This window comes from Somniosus microcephalus, chromosome 5 (assembly GCF_052327205.1).
Source record: "Somniosus microcephalus isolate GS21.2 chromosome 5, FLI_Smic_1.0, whole genome shotgun sequence".
Taxonomy (NCBI): domain Eukaryota; kingdom Metazoa; phylum Chordata; class Chondrichthyes; order Squaliformes; family Somniosidae; genus Somniosus; species Somniosus microcephalus.
Window position 1 is genome coordinate 306,049,697 of NC_140991.1, and position 20,983 is coordinate 306,070,679.

A 20,983-nucleotide genomic window follows, 5' to 3' on the forward strand; every position below is an offset into this window, starting at 1 on the left:
GATGCCAAAGTCCCCTCTTGATAAGAGACAAAAGCAAAATTTGAAGGCTTAATTGGAAAAATGCAAGAAAAGAATAATTTAAGTCACTTATTTTTGTAATCACAACTCTATTGTATCGTTTGTTTTAATCACGATCAGCTAATGAAATTAATGTTTATCCACCTTCAATCTCATGAATTCTATTTGCCAGTTAGGTCACAACTCTGAAACTATGGGTGTCTCTTGCTTTGACCATTATACTGCTGGTATGTGTTGAAGTGCTTTAATTCCAATCGCAAATACCTGGCTCAGGTTTATGGTGCCATTACCGTACTTTTTACATCGATGGGATCTCGTTTCCGCTGTGCATTGACACCAAAGTAGCATCAGATGTTGGGAGTCAGTTGGCCTGAGCCGACTCCTAAAACATCCAAAATCTGGATTTGCATCGGGTGTAGTGTAACTCAAGCCAAATATAAAAAGTGCTCAGGTGGTTTGTGGTGGCTGACCTGCACACTTCATAAACCTTTGAATCATTTAATTTGTAGGAGAGAAGCAATGCTGTGGCCCATTCTCTACTATTGTGTACTCAGCCTCTGCCAGCCATGGACCAGCGGGTAGCACCCTCGCCTCTCAACTTGAAGGTTGTGGGTTCAAATCCCACTCCATGAGATTAGCAAACAAATTCTAAGCTGATGCCCCCAGTGCAGTACTGAGGGAGTGGTGCACTGTTGGAGATGCCGTCTTTCAGATGAGATGTTAAACTGAAGTCCCATCTGCTCTCTCAGGTGGGTGTAAAAGATCCTATGGCAATATTTCCAGGGAGAGCAGGAGCGTTATATCTGGTGTCCTGGCCAATATTTATCCCTAAATCAACATCACTAAAAAGCAGATTATCTGGTCACTATCACATCACTGTTTGTGGGAGCTTGCTGAGAACAAATTGGCTGCCGTATTTCCTACAGTATAACAGTGACTACACTTCACAATAGTACTTCATTGGCTGTAAAGCACTTTGGGATGTCCAGTGGTTGTGAAAGGTGCTATAGAAAGGCAAGCCTTTCTTTTTTTTTAACATTAAAAATGAACCAGCTGGAGCTTGGTAAAGTGCACATGCACACTTGCATACACACAGAGTAGGGGCGATTCTGTGATCCAGCGCTCTTAGCTTAGAGCGGCGCTCGTAGGGAGAGCATCCCAGGAAATCATAGGTGCCTTGCCTATGATTTTCTGTCCTTTACATTTTAATAGATAGGCTGTGTGCTCATTATTTTCAGAGATAAAGGGGGTCATCGGAACATAGCAACGCAAGTAGGCCATTCGGCCCCTCGAGCCTGTTTCGCCATTCAGTAAGATCATGGCTGATCTGTACCTCGATTCCATTTACCTGCCTTTGATCCTTAACTAATACAAACCTGTCGATGAAAATTTCAGTCTTGAAAATTTCAACCAACACAGCATCCACAGACTTTTTGGGTGAGATAGTTCCAAATTTCCCCTACGCTTTGTGTGAAAAAATGCTTTGTAATGTTACTTCTAAATGACCAAGCTCAAGTGTTAAGATTATACCCTCCTGATCGTGATTCCCTCCCAGGAGGAAACTGTCTTTCCACATTCACTCTATCGAGTCCCTTCATCATTTACAAACACCTTGATCAGAGAACGACCTCAACCTTATAAACTCAGGAGAATACAAATTCCGGCAGGTTAACATTTGCCCCGCGCTCCCTGCACGTGGAGTTTTCCACTGGGATCCTCAGATTGCAGTATCAACCCTAGTGCAACTTTGTTAGTGCAAGATGCGACTGTTAACTGTTACTTCACACTACACAGATATTATCATTGGACTGGTAGCCGCATAAGAACATAAGAGCATAAGAAGTAAGAGCAGGAGTAGGCCATATGGCCCCTCGAGCCTGCTCAGCCATTCAATAAGATCATGGCTGCTCATCGACCTCAACTCCACTTTCCTGCCCTAACCCCATATCCCTTGATTCCCCTAGAGTCCAAAAATCTATCGATCTCAGCCTTGAATATACTCAAAGACCCAGCATCCACAGCCCTCTGGGGCAGAGAATTCCAAAGATTCACAACCCTCTGAGTGAAGAAATTCCTCCTCATCTCAGTCTTAAATGGCCGACCCCTTATCCTGAGACTATGCCCCCTAGTTCTAGACACTCCAGCCAGGAGAAACAACCTATCAGCATCTACCCTGTCAATCCCCTTCAGAATCTTGCATCTTGTATGTGGCAGCCAATTTGCACACAGCAAATCTTGTTATTTTCAATGAGTAGTTATATTGTAGAACCACTTCAAGAAGTTAGTCAGCAAAACTGCTTGAGTGTTTTGGTGCTATAGGCTCCATTCAAATTGATGCTTTTTTTTATTCGTTCATGGGATGTGGGCATCGCTGGCCAGGCCAGTATTTATTGCCCATCCATAATTGCCCTTGAGAAGGACAATTAGGCAAGTGATGTGGCAAGCTGGATTCAGTTGCACTAGAATGGTAAAGAGAGAATAGGCAAGCTTGTTCATGTATGGTTGTAAAATTCAGATCCATAACTTGCTATGGTGGGATTTCAGTTCATAATTTCTAGATCACGAATACACTACTGCATGCACAGTTCTGCATTGTTATTGATATCGGAAGCTAAAAAAATCCATGAAAACAATCTGACCGTTGAAGATTGATCCTGCAAACATTGTTACCAACCTCCTTCGATCACCAGGAAACAATTCCCTGCCCGGTAGACCCCTTACCCCACTGGCCAGACTATTAGGCGACGTGTACATAGAGAAGGTGAAGTATTTCTGAATCAAGATTTTGAAGGGCTGGAACCATTCTCACATATGACCGAGCGAGTGCTGTACAGAAGCATCGGCAGAAGCAGTGGAATTGTTACTTGCTCATCTTTATGTACACGGCGTGGAAAGTGGAGAAGATTAAAGTGAGAGAAAAAGTTATAAGTAAACACCTAGGCCTAGAAATTGGACTGCGCTCGCTGCATGCTGACGGCAGGATCACGGCAAATCATTCCGCAGGCTTCATTAGTCTATTACTGGCGAGATGCGGGCACCAATCATTCTCCTCCTGGCTCCACACTCTGGTAAGTATTTTTTTTATAAGCTTAACTTTTAGGTAGCAGCCTTTGAGGACCACTGGTTAGTGTTAAGTCCGTGAATGATTGAGACACGGACTAGCAGGAGAGAAAACAAAACGATCTTTACTGGTGGAAGGCATAAACGAATCTAAACAACAGAGGCTCTCTAGCGCCTTTTATACATGGGTGGTCACTGCCGGTACTGCAGTCTGAGACCAGTTATTCTCTTAAAGGTACATACACAACAATTCCTCCCCTTTTAGATAAACAGTACATAACATTCATTTAACAACTAATGATAACGAATTACAATCACAATTACTGTTGCTAGATACATTGGTTAAGTTTAAGCAATTATAAGTTCAGTCTTTGAGGAGGCTTCCTGATTCTGTCTGGATAACGCCTCTTTGGGGTATCAGGTTCTTCTGGCAATGTTGAGTCGGAATCAATGTCGTTTTTTGGTTCATCTGCTTCCAATATTACCGGGTCTGCGGTAGCTGCAATTGGAACGTCGATTTCATTACCAGGTGTATCAGATCGTGGTGTGGAGTTGACGTTTTCCAGTGACTCTAGAATCTGGTCAGCATGTCGTCTTACAATGCTCTCCCAACATCCATGGTATACATGAGAGGTCCTTGTCGTGTACAAATCGTTCCTGGCTGCCATTTCTCAGTGCGGTAGTCCAGGGCCAAAACTGGTTGACCTATCTTAAAACTCCTGGTCGGCCTTTCATTCATATTCTGAAACTGCCTGTTCTCCACATCTCTTCGGACGTTTGGCTCAACCAAATCCAAGCGGCATCGTAGTCTTCGATTGAAGAACATCATGGCTGGAGTTTGGTTGGTAACCGCATGTGTCGCATTCTGGTAGGCAAACAAGAAGTTGTCCACCTTGTGTTGTAGGGGTATATCTTCATTACACATTGCCTTGATAGCCTTCTTGAATGTTTGGACAAACCTCTCGGCCAATCCATTAGTGGCTGGATGATATGGGGCAGATGTGTAATGCTTAACACCATTGTTCTTTAAGAACCTCCGGAACTCTTCAGACACAAACTGTGGTCCATTGTCAGAGCAAATCTGTTCAGGCAGCCCATTCCTGGCAAATATGGTTCGTAAAACTGTGATAGTTTTTTCCGTGGTGGTTGAGGACATTTTTATTACCTCTGGCCACTTTGAATGTGCATCCACCGCAATTAAAAACATCGAGTCCATGAAGGGACCAGCAAAATCAATGTGCACCCTTTGCCATGGAGATGAGGGCCACTCCCATGGATGCAGAGGAGCTTGTGGTGGGGCGTTTTGGACCTTCTGGCATCCTGCACAGCTCTTGGTCATCTCTTCGAATTCTCTATCGATTCCCGGCCACCACACAAACGCTCTGGCTAAGCTCTTCATTTTTACCCCACCCAGATGACCCTCATGAAGCTCATTGAGCACTCTATCCGTCAACTTAGGTGGAATTACTACTTTGGATCCACACGTCAAGGTTCCTCTGCACACTGACAGCTGTTCTCTTCTCGGCGAGAATGCTGGCAGCAGTGGTTCGCCATGTGCTGGCCATCCCTTCACTGTTAAATCATAGACCCGTGATAGTGTTGGGTCATTCCGTGTTTCCTTTTCTATGTTTGCATTCGTCACAGGGAGACATTCAACTATGGTCGAGTGGAATAACTCCATTGGATCCACTGCAAGGTCTTCTTCTTCCACCGTCGGCAATGGTAGACGTGACAATCCATCAGCATTTCCATGCTGTTTAGTTCCTTTGTACTCGATGTCATATTGGTGTGCCCCTAGAAAAAGGGACCATCTCTGCAGCCGTTGTGCTGTCATTATCGGTACGCCCTTCTGAGGGTTGAAAATGGAGAGAAGATGTTGATGATCGGTTAGTAGAGTAAATTTTTGACCGTGCAGATAGTGATTGAACTTCTTCACCCCCCACACTAGGCTGAGGGCCTCTCTGTCAATCTGGGCGTAGTTACGCTCGGCAGAAGTTAACGAGCGTGACGCAAAAGCTATCGGCCTCTCCGAACCATCAAGGAATTTATGTGACAGTACCGCCCCAATGCCGTTGGGAGATGCATCACACGCCAGCCTGATTGGCAGTGCTGGGTTGTAGTGAGCCAATGCTTCCTTTGAAGTGATTAAGTCCTTACTCTTCTGAAAAGCACGCTTACAATCATCGCTCCATTTCCATGCTACCCCCCGTTCGTAGCAGGGCATTCAGTGGGTGCAGAATTGTCGACAAATTCGGCAAAAACTTATGATAGTAATTCACCAACCCGAGGAATGACCTCAGCTGCAACACATTTTCAGGCGCTGGGGCCTTAACAACCGCTTCAATTTTGTCAGGGGACTTATGTAACCCCTCTTCATCAATCACGTGGCCACAATACGATATCTGTTTCTTAAAAAATTCGCACTTGGGGCGGTTGGCTCGCAGCCCATGTTCCTGTAGTCTAGTGAGCACCTGTTCTAGGTTGTTAAGGTGTTCACTGTCATCTTCACCTGTTACAAGGATGTCGTCCAAGTAACACTGAGTCCCCGGAATCCCTTGCAGGACTTGTTCCATCGCTCTTTGCCATATCGCCGGAGCCGATGCTACTCCGAATACCAATCGATGATACTGGTAAAGACCTTTGTGAGTGTTTATCATGAGATACTTCCTAGAGGACTCTTCAACCTCCATCTGCAAATATGCTTGTGCTAGGTCAATTTTTGTAAAATGCTTCCCTCCAGACAGCGAGGCGAAGATGTCTTCTATCCTTGGAATAGGATATTGTACTGTGCGAAGGACAGGGTTCACCGTCACCTTGAAATCCCCACAGATGCGAATCTTCCTTGGCTCTCCGGACTTATTGGTTAAAGTTTTCTTCATGACAGGAACGATGGGTGTCACCCACTCGCTCCAGTCGACCTTAGACAACACGCCCGCCTTCTCCAGATTCTCCAGCTCTGCCTCGACGGCTGGGCGAATTGCATATGGTACCGGTCTCGCTTTGAAAAACTTGGGAACTGCATTCTCTTCTATTTTTATCGAGGCGGTTACGCCTTTAAGCATGCCCAGTTCTTGTTGAAATACCTCTTTGGCATTAGCTAAGATTGTTGACAATCGTCCAGGAGTGACGTCTTCATCTTTTTTACCGTCCACCGTCATTGCATGAATGGAATGCCAATCTAAGTTTATCTTCCTGATCCATTCCCGTCCCAATAACGGTGGTCCACCATTTGGCAGTATGTAGAGATACAATTTCCGTATTTTCTTGCCATTGTATTCGACAGGCACCCTTATTTTTCCTCTGGGGTATACTTTTTGCCCTGTATACGTCGTCAAGACGATGGATGTCTCTCTCAAGGGTATGTGTGAAAATAGCCGCTCGTAGTCTCGTCGATTCATGACGGTTAGCGCTGATCCTGTATCCAATTCCATTTTAACTTGGGACCCTGCTATCATGAGAGTGACCCAAATGGTTCGGTGATCCTCTTTTGCGATTACATTGTGAAGTTTGAGACAGCTTAGTCTTCTGTTTCCGGATTCACTATCGCTCATCTGGTCTTCGGAACTACTGTCCATCATCTTTTGTACTTTCTTGCACGGTTCCTTAGTAGCCTTTTTGTTGTCGCTGGTCTTCTTCCCAGACCTACAAACTTGTGCAATGTGCCCAATCTTCCCGCATTGTCTGCATATTTTGTCTTTGGACCAGCAGTCCTTCTGGTCATGGTTAGTTCTGCCGCAGCGATAACATTTTGCAAATCCCCGTGTCATTTCGTGGGTGCCGTATTCCTGTGGTTTTTGTTGAATTTTTGCAGCTCCCCTGGCTGCTGCTTCATACGATACTGCCACGCTGAAAGCCTTATCTAGCGTCAGCTCTTTTTCTGCGAGTAACTTCTTCTGTGTTCCTTCACTCAGGAGTCCACAGACAAATTTGTCCCGTAGGGTATCTGCCAGTCCTACTCCGAACTGGCAGTGCTTTGATAGCTTGCGTAGTTCCGTAAGATACTCAGCATTGCTCTCATCTTTGTGCTGAGTTCTCCAGTGGAATTTAAATCTTTCTGCTATCAACAGCGGTGCAGGGTTTAAGTGCTCCTGTAGAACAGCAACAATTTTGTTCAAACTCTTCACCTTCGGTTTGGCTGGAGTAATCAGGTCCCGCAATAGGCCGTACGTTCTAGCGCCCATTAAGTTTAACAATATCGATGCCTTTTTCCCCTCCGCTATATCGTTTGCCTCGAAATATACCTCGACTCTTTCCACATACGTGGTCCAGTCCTCTAATGTATTATCAAAAGCAGTGATACAGCCAGTCTTCGGCATCTTGCAATTCTAAAATGGCACCTCCCGCGCTTTGCCTTCTTCTCCGGTTTAACAAAATGGCGCCTCCCGCGCTTTTCCTTCTTCCCCGCTGTTGTTAGCGCTGCTTTCCACGGTTTCTTGCGCGTATTCTTTTTCTTTTATTATTTTCTCGTCGTGGAGCGGACCCTCTGGGACACTTCCCTCCCTCTTCTGAGGCCCGAACGCTGCCCAGCTTTGAAATACCGGCCGCGCCCTGTATGATCCACCCTCTCTCTCTCTCCTTGCTTCCCGACTCGCTGCCCGGCCCCGTTGAAAGGCCACCCGATCGAGCTTCAGCCCGCCACAGCCCAGGAAGTATCAGAGCACTACCTGCCACCAGCCCGATTAGTTGGGAAACCACGGACCGAGGAACCCAGCCTGGCTCTGGACAGTCTCTCCTGCAAAGCCTTGAACCCGATGATTGACAGTCGACGCCCGTTCCTCGAGTTTCAATGGACTCTCTTTTTTTTTCTTTCTTCTGGCTCCGACCTTCAACAAGGTCGTCGGAGCTGTTGCTGAGTTGCAGGTAATTTTGTTTCTAACTCGTCGCCAGTGTTAAGTCCGTGAATGATTGAGACACAGACTAGCAGGAGAGAAAACAAAATGATCTTTACTGGTGGAAGGCATAAACGAATCTAAACAACAGAGGCTCTCTAGCGCCTTTTATACATGGGTGGTCACTGCCGGTACTGCAGTCTGAGACCCGTTATTCTTTTAAAGGTACATACACAACAGTTAGGCCATATTGTACACCTGGTAACTTCCAGTTTGGATCCTAAAACAGGCATTAAACCCCATATTAGCAGATTCAAAGGGCCTAACGCCTGTTTAAGTGGCCACAACGCTCAATACAATATGGCGTTGGACGTGTTTCTAATGCTAGTGGGGCACAGGGTGTTGGTCTCCTAAGAGTAAACCACTTTCCACTTATTTTCCACCCAGAAAACAGGCGCAGTACGACCAACCTATAGGCCCTTTCTACCGTGGCTTCAATAATAAATGCTAGTTTCCTGTCAGCACTATGATGACAATAGACTTGTGTTAAATATATTGGAAACTATATCACAAAAGAGCAAAGAGATACCCTTGGTGTCTCTGCCTGTCAAAGACACCTGGTTGATGTGACAGGCTGGGTATGTCTCACTACTCCCTGCTGCCGGTAAGACATCATTTTCGACAAATTTTTATGTTTTACTTAATGTTCTTGTTCAAAAGTCTAGCTGGGGTGTCCATTCTTGGTTGCTTAGTTCTTGAAAAAGGATCCGCTGTTTTGTCTGTTACAAAAACATCCCTAGACTGCCAGTGGCAAGCATGGCGATCTCTGGCAATTTAGTGGTGAATGTACATCTGGTCACTTAAGGGGTTTGGTGTGAGAAAAGGAAGAAAGACTTGCATTTCTACAGCCCCTTTCACAATCACCGGATGTCCCAAAGCGCTTTACAGCCAATGAAGCACTTTTTGAAGTGTAGTCACTGTTGTAATGCAGGAAACACGGCAGCCAATTTGCACACAGCAAGCTCCCACAAACAGCAATGTGATAATGACCAGATAATCTGCTTTTTGTTATGTTAATTGAGGGATAAATATTGGGCAGGACACTGGGGAAAAGTCCCCTGTTCTTCTTCGAAATAGTGCCGTGGGATCTTTTACTTCCACCTGAGAGAACAGACGGGGGCCTCGGTTTAATGTCTCATCTGAAAGACGGCACCTCCGACAGTGCAGCACTCCCTCAGCACTGCACTGGAGTGTCAGCCTAGATTTTTGTGCTCAAGTTTCTGGTGTGGGACTTGAACCCACAAGAGGCGAGGGTTCTAGCAACTGAGCCACAGCTAAGGAAGATTATTTTCTACTTGCACACACACCTCAAATTCCTTAATAGTCACAGCTTTAGCCTGGTGATGTTCTGACTCCAAAGAGATAATGCACCCTTTACGACCCACGCAATCCGAGAGTGAGAGCTCATCCTCTCTGCACTTCATTCCTCTCCACGCCACTCCGAGAAACAGCATTATCAACACGCCGCGTTCAAACTGGCCTCAAATTCCAAATTAACTAACCAGATTTATTTACAGACATCAAGCAAGTAGGACACAAAACAACAGCACCAGCCGATGTACGATGAAAGCAGTAAATTGACGTGATTTGTTTGTTAAACTACATGTTGTGATGGCAGTGACTACAGTAAAGGTCTGTTTACCAATAATCTGTGACAGGCTTTTAAACTCGCTTGCAGCGTCACGTCATCCAGGATCACCTTGGCTCCCATGCTGTGTTAGGTCGACCCTCTCCTTCGCACTCTGTTTCTCTGGCCCGAAGCTGAAGTGCCTCATTAGCCGTGAACCACCTGGAATGCACAGCCAGTCCCAAGTAGATGTAAGAAAAACGCATTTTAATAGCTTAATATTTCCCTGCGACAGCCACATCTGCAGGTTGAATGATCCGCAGGAGAGTTTCTCCCACATAAAGTCTTCCTGGCTGAATTAACACAGTAATGTTGTATGGATGTCAAAGACAAAATGTTAGCTCCTGAAAGCTAGACATACTGGAACTGGGCAACCATCTCAGAAAGTCTTAAACTTGTACAGAACAGAATATGTATATTTATACACAAAGCTAGATCTGCCTCCATCAGCCATTACACAGCGACAACACCATTGGAATTTGTCACAGGGTTCTAAAACATTGATGTATTTCCGTATTATTCACTAGCGCCTTTCTTTTTACAGTGATGGAACTTTCCAGGTACGTTTAACTCCATAGCATCAACAATCAGATAACTTTATAGAAATATAGGGCAGCACGGTGGCATAGTGGTTAGCACTGTTGCCTCACAGCGCCAGAGACCCGGGTTCGAATCCGGCCTCGGGCGACTGTCTGTGTGGAGTTTGCACATTCTCCCCGTGTTTGCGTGGGTTTTCTCCGGGTGCTCCGGTTTCCTCCCACAGTCCAAAGATGTGCGGGTTAGGTTGATTGGCTATGATAAATTGACCCTTAGTGTTAGGGGGATTAAATACGTGGGGTTACAGGGATAGGGTGGGATATGTGTTGGTGTAGGGGATCGGGTGGGATATGTGTCGGTGCAGGCTCGATGGGCCCAAATGGCCTCTATCTGCACTGTGGGGTTTCTGTGTGATTCTGTGTGAAATCTAAATTAACCCAATCGATCTATTTGGGTTATTGGTTTCGATTTAGAACACACGCCTAATTTCAGAAACATATTTCAAAGTGTTTGTGATGTCGAAGCAAAAATGAATGTTGACCTTTCATGTGGGTACTTCATTCTTTATATACATTTCATTTATTGGAAAAATACTTGAAGGGTAAAAATTACAGGGTGATGGGGAAAGAGCCAGGGAGCGGGACTAATTGGATCGCTCTTTCAAAGAGCTGGCACAGACAAGTTGGGCCGAATGGCCTCCTTCAGTGCTGTATCATTCTATGGGGTAAAATATGTCCCCTTAGCGGCTCCTGTTAGCAGCAGTAGATGGCACTAATGGGGCACTAGACTAGTATCGCCGGGGCGAGGCGAATCCAGTGCTGCACGCCAAATCCAACACCGCCCCCCATAATGCAGCCGGTAACAGGTATCGCCGGGAACGTCAACGCCAGGTAGATCGTGACCTCAGTGAGTGTGCAACGCTCACTGACCACCCGATTTGCAAAATTGATTCTCGCCACTTACTTCACCTCCTGGAGTAAACAATGACAGGGAGAGCTGGCAGGCACAACCAGGAAGCCGGCTCCAGGGACGTTATTTAAAGGGATCATGAGTACTCACTCGCAGCTCTCAGGTTCGTGCAGTTTCAATGGTTTTGTGTTAATTTCATCCACTGCAAAGGTTTCATTCAGTAATTTCAAGGTCCTTTTGCATCATAAAAACATAAGAAATAGGAGCAGGAATAGGCCACTTGACCCCTCGAGCCTGCTCCGTCATTCAATAAGATCATGGCTGATCTTGGGCTCAAAGCCACTTCCCTGCCCACTCCCCATAACCCTTCATTCCCTTATCTTGCAAAAATCTACCTTTCTCCACCTTAAATGTATTTAATGACCCAGCCTCCACGGCTCTCTGTGGCAGAGAATTCCACAGATTTACGACCCTCTGAGAGAAGAAATATCTCATCATCTCAGTTCTAAAAGGGTGAACCTTTATTCTGAAACTATGCCCCCGCGTTCTAGATTTCCCCACGAGGGGAAACATCCTCTCTGCATCTACCTTGTCGAGCCCCCTCAGTATCTTATATGTTTCATTAAGATCACCTCTCATTCTTCTAAATTCCAATGAGTATAGGCCCAACCTGCTCAACCTTTCTTCATAAGTCAACCCCCTCATCTCAGGAATCAACCGTGTGAATCGTCTCTGAACTGCCTCCAATGCAAGTATATCCTTCCTTAAATAAGGAGACCAAAACTGTATGAGGTACTCCAAGTGTGGTCTCACCAATACCCTGTACAGTTGTAGCAGGAATTCCCTGCTTTTATACTCCAACCCCCTTGCAATAAAGGCTAAAATTCCATTTGCCTTTTTGATTACTTGCTGTGCCTACATGCTAACTTTCTGTGTTTCATGCACAAGGACCCCCAGGTCCTCTGAACTGCAGCATTTTGTAATCTCTCTCCATTTAAATAATAAATTGCTTTTTTATTTTTCCTGCCAAAGTGGATAACCTCGCACTTTCCCACATTATACGCCGTCTGCCAAATGTTTGCCCATTCACTTAGCCTGTCTATATCCCTTTGCAGATTATTTGAGTCCTCTGCACAACTTGCTTTCCCACCCATCTGTGTATCATCCGCAAACTTGGCTACATTACACTCGATCCCTTCATCCAAGTCATTAATGTAGATTGTAAATAGTTGGGCCCCAGCACCGATCCCTGTGGCACCCCACTAGTTACCGTTTGCCAACCAGAAAATTACCCATTTATCCTGACTCTCTACTTTCTTTTAGTTAGCCAATTCTCTATCCATGCTAATATATTACCCCCAACTCTGTGAGCTCTTATCTTATGCAGTAACCTTTTATGTGGAACCTTATCGAAAGCCTTCTGGAAATCCAAACACACCACATTCAATGGCTCACCCTTATCCTCCCTGCTCGTTACATCCTCAAAGAACTCCAGCAAATTTGTTAAACATGATTTCCCTTTCATAAAAGGTTTGGAGTATAAAAGCAGGGAAGTCCTGCTACAACTGTGCAGGGTATTGGTGAGATCACACCTGGAGTACTGCATACAGTTTTGGTCTCCTAATTTAAGGAAGGATATACTTGCATTGGAGGCAGTTCAGAGGCGATTCACACGGTTGATTCCTGAGATGAGAGGGTTGACTTATGAAGAAAGGTTGAGCAGGTTGGGCCTATACTCATTGGAATTTAGAAGAATGAGAGGTGATCTTAATGAAATATATAAGGTGAGGTGGAGGCCACGGCGACTGGAAGATGTGTTCGGCGAGTCGGGCGGAGGCAGCGCAGCGCATCGAGCAGCAGCAGCAGCCACGACGACTCACAGTCCGACTGGGAGGAGGGGAGCCGGGAATAGTGGCCAGAGGGTGAGCGGGAGAAGCAGGCCACCACACGTGGAGCCGAGCCGGCAACAGTGAGGAGGAGGCCGCGGTGACGAGGAGGACGGAGCGGCTGAGGGACATCGTGCTCCCACTGCCACTGGATGCCAAAGAATTGACTTTCTGAACACGGCGCTGTAAGAATAGCTGACGTGTCCCCACGGGGAGTAAGCATTCCATTGTACTAGTACATATGGCAAATAAAATTGAATTGAATTGATACAACCATGCTGACTCTGCTTGACTGCATTATGATTTTCCAAATGCCCTGCTACTGCTTCCTTAATGAAGGACTCCAGCATTTTCCCAACGACAGATGTTAGGCTAACTGGTCTATAGTTTACTGCATTCTGTTTCCTTCCTTTCTTAAATAGGAGTGTTACATTTGCGGGTTTCCAATCCGCTGGGACCTCTCCAGAGTCCAGGGAATTTTGGTATATTGCAATCAATGCATCCATTATCTCTGCAGCCACTTCTTTTAAGACCCTGGGATGCAGGTCATCTGGTCCAGGGGGCTTGTCATCTTTTAGTCCCATTATTTTACAGAGTACTATTTCCTTAGTGATAGTGATTGTCTTTAGTTCCCCCCTCCCTGCGGCCCCTTGATTGTCCATTACTGGATGTTTTTAGTGTCTTCTACTGTGGAAACAGATACAAAATATTTGTTCAGAGTCTCTGCCATTTCCCTGTTCCCCATTATTAATTCCCCAGTCTCATCCTCTAAGGGAACAACATTTACTTTAGCTACCCTCTTCCTTTTTATATACTTGTAGAAGCTCTTACTATCTGTTTTAATATTTCTTGCCAGTTTACTCTCATAATTCATCTTCTCTCTCTTTATTATTTTTTTAGTCATCCTTTGCTTTTTTTTAATAAATTTCCCAATTCTAGGTCTCCCACCAATCTTGGCAACATTGTATGCCTTCATTTTCAATTTGATACCATCCTTTCCTTGCTTAGTTAGCCACAGATGGTGCTCCCTTCTGTTAAAATCTTTCTTTCTCACTGGAATATATTTTTGTTGAGAGTTATAAAATACCTCCTTAAATGTCCGCCACTGCATTTCATCTGTCTTGCCTTTTAATTTATTTTTCCAGTCCACTTTAATCTGGAGTCTTCTGGCAACTAAAAAATAGCTACATTTATTCTTCAAAGATTCAAACTGCTACACTTGGCAAATGGCCCAGTAATTCCTGTCACAACGCGTGAGTACGGACAGGGTAATCACGCGTGTGCCAGGAGGAATTGCCGGTTTTCAGCATGCACAGCGCATGCGCTGAAAACCGGCATTTCCTGTCCTCTGGCCCAAGGGGTTAAGAGGCTGAATGCATGCGCGGTATTGGGCAGCGCGTGCGACTTGGATTTCCTGTATTTTTACAGATTTGCGCGTGTGTAAAGGCCTCCGGTTTTTACGCATTGAAAAACCACACGTAAGTACTTAGTTTTACAGGTAAGTGGTCTTTTAGTACAATTTAGAATTTTTTTTTCCACAGGTTTATTATTTTTAAAGAATCTACAGTAAGGTAAGTTTAGTTTTAGACCCTATTTTTTAAAAATTTATTTTTTTCAAAAATTTGATTAATTGTTTAAAATAGTTTTTTAAAGTTATTCATAGTTAATTTAATTATTGGGATGCTTTTTAAAATTTTATTTAAAGTTTAAGTAGTGTTTTGGGGTGCCGTACTTTTCATGAGTTTGACAGTCTTTACTATCAAACTTATGAATGAAGTTTCCCCTCCCCTAATTGGCTGAACAGTGCTCACCTGATCCCAGCCGGCACATCGCACTAACTACGCCGCTGGGTCAGGTTAGCACAGCACGCTGACAACAGAACCGGGCCACTGACAGGAAATCCACTGCGGGCCAGGTTTCAGATGTCGGCGCGCCGGGCAAGTGCACATCGGGGGCTTGCACGCGCGGCAAGCCCCCGACACCAAGTTCTGGGCCAATAATATGGGCTGTACTGGCGCCACCTCGCCCTCCAGGATCTACGGTGGAGGGAGCGTAGGCAGTGAGAAATATGGGAACATGTGCGCAGAGGGATGAGGAGGGCCATCAGGGCTCTCACCAGGAGGCTTTATCCTCTGAGGGTATTCTGACAGCACTTCTCCTACCTTCAATTAAGTGAGTAGCCGTGTATTAGGCGGCTTCGCTTCACCAAGGAAGTGGTCACAGAACTCTGCCACCTCCTCCGCACAGACCTCCAGCCTCACACCAGGATGACTTAAACCCCAGATCCCCTTTGCTCACCACATCCCCATCATTCCATCCCTTTCACAGGCGATATCACAATGCAAAGCTGAAATGAGAGACACCACAAAAGAATGGTAAATGAAGTAATACATTTAACAAAAAGTAGTGGACACATAATTACACCAAAAATATTAATTTTCACCCTTGTGCAATCCCTTAGTGCCTCTCATTACTGTGCCTTTGCCTATTCTAGTGCTCCTACGAAGTGTTGGCCCAGTGGCTGCAGCAGGGCTGGTGGAAGGCTGCTGAGTGTCCGTGCGGGAGACTTCAGCTGGCCTTACAGGATGTCCTCGACCAGCTCTGGACCTGGAACGCCCAGCTGTAGACTGCACCACCTCAGCATGGGCGGCAGCAGTCTGGGCTGGCTGAATGACAGGCAGCAACAAGAACAATGGCAGAGTGGCAGTGGTGGGAGCAGGAATGCTGTCATCCTGAGAGAGGACAGCAGCTTCCTGCTTCACTGACACACTGCCACTCCCCCAGGGCAGTACCTCAGCATCCCTAGCAATCTCTTGGAGCACAGATTGCTGGCCTGCTGTGACACCGTGAAAGCCCCGGTCGACAGTGGTAGGCCCAGCCATGATGGCAACAGTCAGAACTTGCGTGGCATCAAGCTGAGACTGCATGAGAGCAGTCTGAGATTGGATGCCACCGAGCATTGACTGCATTACAGTACTAAAATGTTGCGTCGCTTCCACCTGTGCTACAGTGGAAGCTGCCAGATCGCCCATCACACACAGCATCATGTCTGGGTCGCCACGGTCTCTCTGGGAGTCTACCATCCTTTGCAGATTGGAAATGATGGGCTCCATGGTGTGCGCAGAGCTCTGTGCAATGTTGGAGGCGGACTCCTCCACGCTCCTTATCATTGCCGAGAGGTTCTCAGGCACCCTTGCCATTGCACCTATCATCTCTGTGTGCATGCCCATCACCCTTCTTCTAAACACCTCCCCATCGAGGTCGTCCTCTGAGTCCTGTGCAGCAGAAAACGCCCTCCAGGGAGCTGGACGCCGAGCTACCCTTTCCCCCTGGCCTTGCTGTAGGCCACTCATCCCTGGTGCCTCACCCTGTCCAGATCCCACTATTATACTAGCCTCTAAAGAACCCGTAGTGGCAGTATCTGAGCTGGTGTCTGAGGGTGAAAGATGCAGTGATGCGGTATGTTCTTCCTCCTCCTCTTCTCCTGCCTCACTCTCTACTATGCCCTCAGGGACAGGCTGCTCAGATGCTTGCTTATGTAAAAGCATAAAGGCACAAGATTCGGATTAAGGTGAGGGGAGGGGGGCAGGAAGGGAGAAATGCATGCATACAGCATGATTAGTTGGAAAGTGCGAAAGGCTTGTGGGGTGAGGGGGAAGTGGGATGTGAGAAGGAGGAGTATGGATGAACATACCGTTGTTGTCCCCAAGGGGGTCAACGTCGCCGGTGGCCACAGCGCCCACCACCTGGCACCCATTGATTTGTAGCACTCGATTCTCCAGCGCAGACAGTGGTTGGGTGGTGCCGGCTTATCCTCCGCCTGTGCGCTCCTGCTGCCTCCTGTTGTGCACCACCTTGGCTGCAAGAGAAAAGGAAAGTGTGTGAGTGAGTGTGGAGCAATGTGTTTGGGTGATGCACCTACCATAGTTGAATAGCTGTCATTGTTTGCAAGGTGTGAAATGTGGGTGTGAGTGTTGCTAGGTAGAGATTATTGGTGGGTGAGTGCATTGGACAGGCTGTGAAGGTTGTGGCACAGATGGTGGTATGTAGCATTTGTTGAAGCATTCACTCACCCTGACCACCTGAGTGAGGTTGTTAAATTTCTTCCTGCACTGTTTGTGGATCCTGGGGATTTCAGTGCTGCTCGAGACGTGCTGCGCTACCTCCCTCCACATGGTGTGGCAGCCTTGTGGCGAGGGCCTTCTGCCACTGCTGGGTAGAGCACCGCCCACCGTCTCTCCACAGTGAAAACCAATGCCTCCAATGCTTCAGTGGAAAATCTGCGGGCTCTCTCCCCGGGGCGTGGACCTACCATGAGCAAACCTGGCTCAGTCCTCTGGCTCCTTCTGCTTGCTGAGGCAGCTGCACAGCCAGCAATGCTGAGAATGAGGTGCTGCAGCATCAATGAACCTCCCCTTTAAGTATTGAAAAAAGCCTGTGTCAATGATGAATTGCGATTAGACTGCATTCGATATTGGTCCACCCTTTACGTGTAATGCCAATGAACGTGGGTTTTAAGACTTGATTTAGGACTCCAATCATTTTGTTGAACACTGAGCACGAATTTTTCGTGCAGTCTAAAGCATTTGCGCCTGGCGCTAATTCTCCAACTTTTCTACTGATACCACCCATTCCTTGGCTATAACACATTTCTAGCCCTATGATTCTTATCAAAATATTTGAAATTTTCTCACAAGCGATATTAAACCCCCAAAATAAAATGGTGCCTTATCCTCAGAACATCTTGGTAGTGCAAGCGCATTAAGCACTTACATCCTACTGCATTGACTGGTAGAGTGTGGTTTTATGTCACTACTTACTGAGTTAGTGATTGAAGCCAGGCTACTGTGGGGAGGTTAGGCACTACTACAGGGAAAGAGAAGGAGGATATGATGGAGCTAACACTTTGACAAACCGCCTAGTGTCCAACTTCAGAATAGCATTGGCAGAGCCTGCGAGACCAAGTAATGGTATGAAAGAAAAATATACCATAAAAAAATACTCTTGATTTTAGATGACAACTTGCTCTAAAGACTCCACCTGTGGCTTCCCTGAGCCCAAATGTTCTCGATCCTCAATTACTCTCCGTCTTGTCACTGCGAGGAAGCACTTGGTCTGCTTGATGCTCATAATACCACTGTGTGGAGCAAATAAGGTGTCAGCTGGGGCTCAGTTCTGGGTCATGAAGCCTGTGGGTATCAAGCCCCCAAGCCAGCGACTTGAGCACCTGGTGCAGGAGATCATCTGCTGGCCTCAGCACCACCTGTAGCGATGGGGGCCACGCATGTACAGCATGTCCAAGGCATCAAATCTTGTTTGATAGTCGCCCCTCTGAAGTGCCTTGGGACATCTTACTACGTTAAAGGTGCTATAAAAATGCAAGTTGTTGTTGTTCTACTCATGCGGGGGGCGGTCAGTCATCTGCTGGGAGGGAGACCCCTGCTGTTGCTGAGCCGCCTCTGGGCATTATATGCTAACTTCTCCTGCATTGAGATAAGTTTGGACTTTACCTTGCCTGCCCTGGTACTTCTTCCGGCATTGCCTTGCAGTCCTCCAGGTGGCAAGGCTGAAACGCCTGGAGGGCTTGCTGCCTGGCACACCCAGGAGTCTGTCCCTCCTGCTTTTCACCTCTTCCAAGAAAGCTTGCAGATGTTCTTGGGGAAAACGGCACAGCCCTTTTTTCAACTCGCTGCCATGTCATATTTACCCTTGGGCACAGCTGACCTGTGACCGGTCATGGTTCTGGCAAGAGACATCTCAGATAAAGTTGGGAGATGCCCTGGGTGGATAAAATGCAAAGGAGTTGAGGAAAGCACCTCTGCAGGCTTCTCACGTGCTCTAATAAAGAATGTTGTCTTTTAGAGGCTTCTACGCCTTAATAGGAACATAGGAACACAGGAACAGGAGTAAGCTATTTAGCCCCTCCTGCCTGTTCCACCATTCAATGAGATTAAAATTGAGGCAAAATAAAGAAAAATCCCAAGGTGTTTTATAAGTATATTAAGGGCAAGAGGATAACCAGGGAAAGAGTAGGGCCCATTAGGGACCAAAGTGGCAATCTGTGAGTAGAACTGGAAGATGTAGGTGAGGTTTTAAATGAATATTTGCATCTGTGTTCACTATGGAGAAGGGTGATGTAGGCATAGAAATCAGGCAGGGGGATTGTGATATACTTGAACAAATTAGTATTGAGAGGGAGGAGGTACTAGCGGTTTTAGTGGGCTTAAAAGTGGATAAATCCCCAGGACCTGACGGGATGTATCCCAGGCTGCTGTGTGAGGCAAGGGAGGAGATTGCAGGAGCTCTGACACAAATTTTCAGAACCTCTCTGGCCACAGGGGATGTGCCAGAGGACTGGAGGACAGCTAACGTAGTACCATTGTTCAAGAAGTGTAGTAGGGATAAATAGGAGCAGATGGAATCCCTGCCGAGGCACTGAAGCATGGCAGAGAAGCACTACTGGTGCGAATTTATGAACTAATTTCTCTTATCTGGGAGGAGGAGAGCATGCCAGGGGATCTCAGAGATGCCATAATTGTGACCATCTTCAAGAAAGGTAACAAGTCCAATTGAGGTAATTACAGAGGAGTTGCCCTGCTGTCTGCCACAGGGAAAGTCATCGCAAGAATCCTCCTCAATCGCCTTCTCCCATTGGCCGAAGAGCTCCTCCCAGAGTCACAATGCGGATTCCGCCCACTAAGGGGCACAAGGGACATGGGCCTAGAAATTCAGTGGGCTGTGCCACCCGTTAGCACCCTAAGAGGGCACTTAGTGGGTTGTACGCCACTGGCCACGCCTCCCGCTAAATTTAGCGGGATGCTAATGGCGGCGCTAGCCGTTAGCGCTGCGCCACTACCAATGACGTCATCGGTGTGTGCAGTGCCCTGCTACTGCCCCGATCACAAAATTTAGTAGCGCCCCCTGCTTTAACGCCGGTCGCAATTTGCGACCAGTTCAGGAGGGCCTACCCATGGCGGTAGAGGCGCTGAGGTGCGGGGTGGCCATTTTTTTTGCTGGCCGCTTGCCAGCACCTCTCCGTGCCGCCATCCCCGGCCTCCTGAGCCCCCGCCCCGTGGAGTGTCGGCTGTGTCCCAAGAGCCCGGCACTTCTCCTCGGTGCCGGGCTCTTTTGCCAGCACTCGCGCTCTTCGAGCGCGCTGCAGCAGGCCCCTCCCCTTTAAGAAGGGGAGGAAGGCCTGCAGTACCGCAGTGCGCTGTGCCGCAGCGTGTGGCGCAGTGGCATGTTGCGTTGCGATCTTCAGTTGCAGCGCCCCAAGAGGGATGCGGGGAGCCTCGAGTAGCGCCGCGCTTCCCTCTGGGGCGCTGAAAGGGAATTTGCAGCGGGCAGCCGCGACTACTTCCGGGGCGGTACTTCCGGCGCCCTGGCGAGGCTGGCACCCCAAATGGGGCGCCACTGAATTTCTAGGCCATGGTTTTCACCGCACGTCAATTCAAGAGAAATGCAGGGAACAGCACCAACCGCTGTACATGGCCTTCTTTGATCTCACAAAGGCCTTCGACACTGTCAACCATGAGGGATTATGGAGTGTCCTCCTCAAATTCGGCTGCCCTCAAAAGTTTGTCACCATCCTGCGCCTGCTTCACGACGACATGCAAGCCGTGATCCTGACCAACGGTTCCACCACAGACCCAATTCACGTACGAACCGAGGTCAGGCAAGGCTGTGTCATTGCACCAATGCTCTTCTCGATCTTCCTTGCTGCTATGCTCCACCTCACCCTCAGTAAGCTCCCCGCTGGAGTGGAGCTAATTCACAGAACAAACAGGAAATTGTTCAACCTCTGTCGCCTCCAGTCCAGATCCAAGGTCGTCCCATCCTCTGCCATCAAATTACAGTATGCAGACGATGCTTGCGTCTGCGCTCACTCGGAGGTTGAACTCCAAACCACCGTCAACACCTTCACCGAAGCGTATGAGAACATGGGCCTTACACTAAACATCCACAAGACAAAGGTCCTCTACCATCCTGCCCCACCACACAGTACTGCCCCCTGATTATCAAAATCCATGACGAGGCCTTGGACAATGTGGACCACT